General features: G+C 31.2%; 1 long non-coding RNA gene across 1 annotated transcript; it reads left to right on the top strand.

Moving 5' to 3' along the window:
- The first annotated feature begins 4,418 nt into the window (after positions 1-4,418).
- LOC143560675 (uncharacterized) lies at positions 4,419-5,077 on the top strand. The gene is made up of 2 exons (XR_013140167.1): positions 4,419-4,542; positions 4,806-5,077. It is a non-coding gene; the product is annotated as an uncharacterized LOC143560675 (long non-coding RNA).
- The last annotated feature ends 1,178 nt before the right edge of the window (positions 5,078-6,255 follow it).

Below are 6,255 nucleotides of genomic sequence, written 5' to 3'. Positions count from 1 at the left end.
AAAAGGTTAAAAACATTCTTAAATAATTTGTATTTAACTTAATAGTGATTTTATTTATTTTATAATGATTTATTAACATATACGGTTGAGTTATAATAAGAAGATTAGTTTTCTTAAGAAGGATAGGAAATAATCATGTCCATTCATTTTAAAATTGAATGGTTGAGATTAGATTAAAGAGATCATAAAGTGTAAAACAAGGGTAAAGGCATAATAAGGATAACACATTTGTTGACTATATCTCTCCACATGCAAGACACATGTCAAATACCCTCATCATTTTAAGACGCCCATAACTTTTTTTTACGACATTTCTTTTAAAACAATTTCGCCATAATAACGAGTTTTTTTTATCTTTTATATGAGTACCATATTTCTATATAAAAATAAAAAAAAATTCGTCGGTTTTTTACAAAGTGTGTTTTACCAAAATTGTGTTTTACAAAATTGTGTTATACAAGTGTGTTTTATTTTTTCATAGTGTTTTTTGCATTGTGTTTTTTACATTGTGTAATTTAATTGTGTTTTTCATTGTGTTTTTGTCATTGTGTTTTTATTTTCATAGTGTTTATTCCATTGTGTGTTTTACATTGTGTCTTTTTCATTGTGTTTTTCATAGTGTTTTATTTTCCGACGAAATTTCCGAAGACTTTTCCGGTAAGGTGGTGGCGGTGGGTGGCGGTGGGCGGTGGTGGTTGTAGGAGATAAAAGAAAATTTAAGCCGGTTTTAATTAAGTGGGTTTTTGAAATTAAATTAACTGTGTTTCAATATTAAAGTATTAGACAAAAATACCCTCCTTCCTAGCCTTCTTAGATAATCAAACTTCTTATTTGATCTTTTCTCTTAACATATATATATATATATATATATATATATATATATATATATATAATCTATTATAATTAGTAAACATGGTTTAAAAAAAAATATGTAAAGAATGTGCAGTGACCCGGGCTCGAACCCGGGTCTCCATGACCACAACAACAATACCCACCCACTAGACCAGACAAGATTTGTGTTATAAATCAGAAACAAAAAATATAAGTATATCAACTCCAGATTCATCATATTCTTTAACAAAACCCTAGATTCAATTATCCTAACTTATTCCATGATTGATTGATTTATGTTAGGGGTTTTATTAGACGGATCAAAACAATGAAAATCCACCTAACAATTACCTCGAATGGTGCCGGAAATACGACGAACTAGATTTGACCGGAGTTGAACTTTGATGAACAAATCGGAGTTATAGAGAGTGTTAGAGAGGATATTAAAGATTGGTGCGAGTTTAGATGTTGATTTGGGTCCTATTTATAGCCTCAATTGCTTCGTTTGATGTTAAATTCGAGTTAATGGAGTTTTAATAATTTCCGGCGGATCTATGATTAATTACGAGTTAATTAGTGTTTAAATGACGAAATAAATCACGGATTAATGTTTATAATTAGTGGAGAGATCGTTTGGGATGATTAACGGATTGAAAAGGATGTTAAATCGTCGTTTTTGGAGGTCGCTGGAGTTTGTGGTCGTCGCCGGCCGTTCTCTCACCGGATAAACGTGAAGGGGATGAGGGGGGGGGGGGGGGATGGGCTGTTAGATGTTATTATTATTATTATTATTATTATTATTATTATTATTATTATTATTATTATTTAGATGTTACACTTTCAATAATTTTATATTTTGTTTTTAAACTTTAATTACACTTAAACCTTGAACTTTGAAAGTATACTAAACTTGATAAAACTTTATATACTTTAATATATTTAGATTGTTTACATTTTATGTTCGAATAGTTTGAAGCTTGATTAGTTTAATAACTTTTAAGGCTCGGAGATTCGTTAATTGAACAATACAAATAGAAAGTGAACATAAACGAACTTTAAATCTTTGAATATGATATAACTTGATAACTTTAAAAAACAAGTACATTGAAATGACAAAACGGGTCGGTTTAACAAAAACAAATGCGAATACGAATACCAAAAATTGACAAATGTCACATACCACTTGTTGAACTTATTTAAACAAATGAATCAAGAAACTAAACACATTACGGCATAAGACTCTTTTTATTATTGATAAACGAGAACGAAATGCAATAACAATAAATCTAGGCCTTAATGATAGCAACTTATAATAACTTACTCAACAACAAATTTAAATTGAGAAAATCAATCAAACTAGACTCTGAATGTTAGATCTCTTCAAGCCGTCACTTAATTAAGATCCTCCATACCTTCTTTACACTTTTCACATTAACCATTGAGTCACTGAAATTAATATTACACCAAATTTTACTATATAGCTGTTTAAAAGAAACATATAGTGTGTACATAATTTTCATCTATAAGAGCATTCTCATCCCATTCTCCATCCTTATCTCTATAATTATACTAAAAAACATTACATTTCTCTTTGCTGTTCAATTAAATAATATTTTTTATACCTTTATTATTACAATTTTCTCTCTCCTCTACTCACAACCAGTACAACAAATATTAAAAAATAAATAGGGGCAAACAATGTTCCCTAAATGTTTCCCCAAATTTACAAAAAATCACTACATTTTCTCCCCACCCTATAATTTAGAGCATTCTCATCCCATTCCCTATAATTATGTGAGGAAAGTTTGCAAATTATAGGGTGAGGTTGTGAGTGATTGTGAGTGTAAATTATAGGGTGGAAAGAGAAATGTAGTGATTTTTTGTAAATTTGGGGAACATTGTTTGCCCCTATTTATTTTTTAATATTTGTTGGATTGATTGTGAGTAGGGTTGTTCACGAACCGAACCGAACCGAACGCGGGTATGCTCATACTTGGTTTGGTTTGAAAGCAAGCCGAACCGAGCGGATTGAATTTAAAGAAATGAGCGAAATTCTTTATGCTTGAACTTGGTTTGGTTTTGAAACCGAGCGGCTTGGTTCGGTTTGGTTTTGCTTGATTCGTACAAAGTTTACAATTTTAAATTTCTAAAACTTCAAAATATCATTAATTCAAGACTTTCAACTCTAAATTGTCTAAACTTTCACCTTTAAAATGTATAAAACTCATAGTTAACAATAAAACATATATAAAATGAGTGGCTATGGATTAAATTTGAACTTTGAATTCAATACAAAAGAGAGAAATTTTAAAAATTTTTAAAAATAGTATACTTTTATATATATATACATAAAGTTTATATATAAAACTAATATAAAAAAATTAATTCGAGCGAAACGAACCAAACCGAGCGAGGCTTTGCTCGTGCTTGGATTGATTTTAAACCGAACCGAGCCGAACGGCTCACTTGCAAACCGAGCCGAAATCGAATGAGCATTTTTCGAGCAAAATTTGAGCGAACGACGAACGAGCGGCGAGCAGTTTGGACAGCCCTAATGGTGAGTAGAGGAGAGAGAAAACTGTAATGATAAATATATAAAAAGTATTATTTAATTGAACACGAGAGAGAAATATAGTGTTTTTTAGTGTAATTATAGAGATAGGATGAAGAATGGGATGAGAATGCTCTTACACTCACAACAACTCAAAACCTCACCCTATAATTTACATACTCTCCTCACATAAATTTAGGGGATGAGATGTGAATGCTCTAAGAGCATCTCAATTCATTTTCTAAATTATGTGAGAAGGTTCTTCATTTTTTAGAGATGGTTTTAAGTGGTTGTGAGAGAATGAGAGATAAAATGTTACCGTTCGTTGTTAAATTTGAAGAAACACATTGTTCACCACTACAATTTTTTAATGTTTTTTGAAAGTAATTGTGAGTGAAGGAGAAATAATAGGTAATGATAAATATATAAAAAAATATTACACTCCCTCCGTCCGATTAAAAGTGTCATGGTTTGAAAAACAGAAAATTTAAGGTAGGTTGTATGATTATTTTTTTGCTTGCAAAATGACAATAATGTCCTTGAAAATTGAGTCAATTAATATTATTTATTAATGTTAATGGTAAACTTGAAAATTAGCTAACAAAATTTTGAAAACGGATATTTGTAATGAAACAAATAGAAAAGAAAATATGGATACTTTTAATGGGACGGAAGAAGTATTTTAATTAAAAGTTAAAAAGAAAAGATGATGTTTTTAGTGTAATTATAGAGATAGAAATAAAAAAAGAATTAAGAATACTCTAAGTTAGATATATAAACCAAATTTGTTCATATATTTTGTCTTAACTTCACGTGACGAATAGTGTGTATTTTCATCATTTTCTTTTGTCTAAAACTTATTAAAAAGTAATGGCTTTACAACATTTAGTTTTCTTGTAGGTCCTATCCTGCATATAAATGTTACATTAATCATTATTTCATAAATGAATGCACATCCCACCCACCATCCACGCATCTCGTCACACATTAAATGCTCGTCCTCCAAACCTCTCATTCAGTTCGCATTAAATTGCATACACACTCTTTATAAACAAACACCTTCTCTTTAAAGTCATTCATTCAAACCCATGTCTCTCATTACCCGTGACTTCCTCGGCAATCATCATGCCTCCAAACAATTGCTACTTCCTGACTTAAAGGTATAATAACATTCTACAATTGTTTTCTTGATTAGTTAATTATTAGTATATGCTAAGCCGTTGATATTCTAGTCTAATGGTATGGCGGTGATAAGCTTGAGATCATATGGTCTCATGTTTGAAACATGACTCAAGGCCTATGATATCAAAGTTATCATAGCCATTTAACATCCAGTCTCAGTAAACTCAAGGCCTATACACCGTAAAAAAAATTAGTATATGCCAGAAATCGTTTATTGATCATATTTCCGTTCTCATTACAGTCAGAAAGAAATCATATGGAGAGATGTCGTTCGATGAACACGAATCGGGCCACCAGTCAATCGGTTTCTAAGCTTCAAGACCTCAACCAACCTCCATTAAACCTATTTGATGATAACGATTTAGAACTTAATCTTGTTCCTATATCATCATCATCAGCAGCAGCAGCATCGTCTCAACCTTACACGCTTGGTAATGTTAAGTCTGCGCTCGAACGAGCAGAAAAAGAATACAACAGGAAACGTTCGAACTCGATGCCGAAAGCATTAATGGATCAAAAGAAGGTTGATTATGATGATGAAGCTTATGCTGCAGGATGCCCAAGTTGCTTGCTTTATGTGTTGATATCTAATAAAAACCCTAAATGTCCTAGGTGTAACGTGACGGTCCCCTATCCGACAACTATGAAGAAACCTCGTATTGATCTTAATATCACCATGTGAGTGAGATTACGAGGTAGCTGATCATATGGTCGTCGAGATGGTTTAGATTTGGTTTAGTGGAACTAGTAATGTTTTGTGAATATATATGCTAGTGTTTTTAAAGAGATGTAGAACATGTATACATATTTTAAAAATTAATGATAAAAATACTTACGAATTATGATTCATCATTCCAATATATTACGCTTGAAGAAGTTATGAAAACCGAAAATCACTATCAAAATATTGTTATCCATAGAGTTACTAAAACAAACTAAAAGAAATTCTATTACAACACTTGAAAAAGTTTTTATTCCGCTACCAACAAATTATTTATCTCATATCCAAGGGGTTTACGAACGCCCTCTTCTCTCTTCCACTTCAAAGTTGTTGAGTCTCTGTCTCATTTCTCCTATATTACGGGTTAAGACAGACGGTCAGGCGCTACCCTCCCTCACTCACTCCTGACCTCTTGGGAATGAATACTCTTCACGTTATTGTGTTTGAGGTGCTCCTACTTAACCAAAACCATTTATATGATCGACATTAGAGAAATTATTAATTATGACACCGGAATCAAATTTATCAAAACTTAGAAAAAGGTTATTTCTAATGATATCATAATATCCTGTAATGACATCATAGAAATCTCCATCATTCATGCGTCCAAGACTTCTACCTTTCACCATCCTCTTGTGAAGTCATTTAATTATGACAATAATTATAATGTATATAGTACACCTAACCTTCATTCAAGTTTATGGTGTTCCTTATCTAGCATTTATATGGTCTAAAGGACGGACAAACAAGTTTCACTACTCTCATAAGCAATCTTGTATTTATTGATAATTTTGAAATTATTGACTTTCTGAATATTTGGTATTTTGTTAACTGTTGTATTATATATGAAATGCTTATTTTTGGTTTGCATGCTGATAAGATTTTTAATGTATTTATAGAAAGTTTTTGATCTTTATCTTCATAAATTCCTACATTCTAACGTAGTAGTTATACTTATCTTCTAAAGGTG

This window comes from Bidens hawaiensis, unplaced genomic scaffold (assembly GCF_021521415.1).
Source record: "Bidens hawaiensis isolate Kalapana, Puna unplaced genomic scaffold, B.hawaiensis_p1.1 tig00020424_1, whole genome shotgun sequence".
NCBI lineage: Eukaryota > Viridiplantae > Streptophyta > Magnoliopsida > Asterales > Asteraceae > Bidens > Bidens hawaiensis.
Note: the sequence above shows the minus strand (reverse complement) of the source record. Positions and strands in the feature narration are given on the sequence as shown.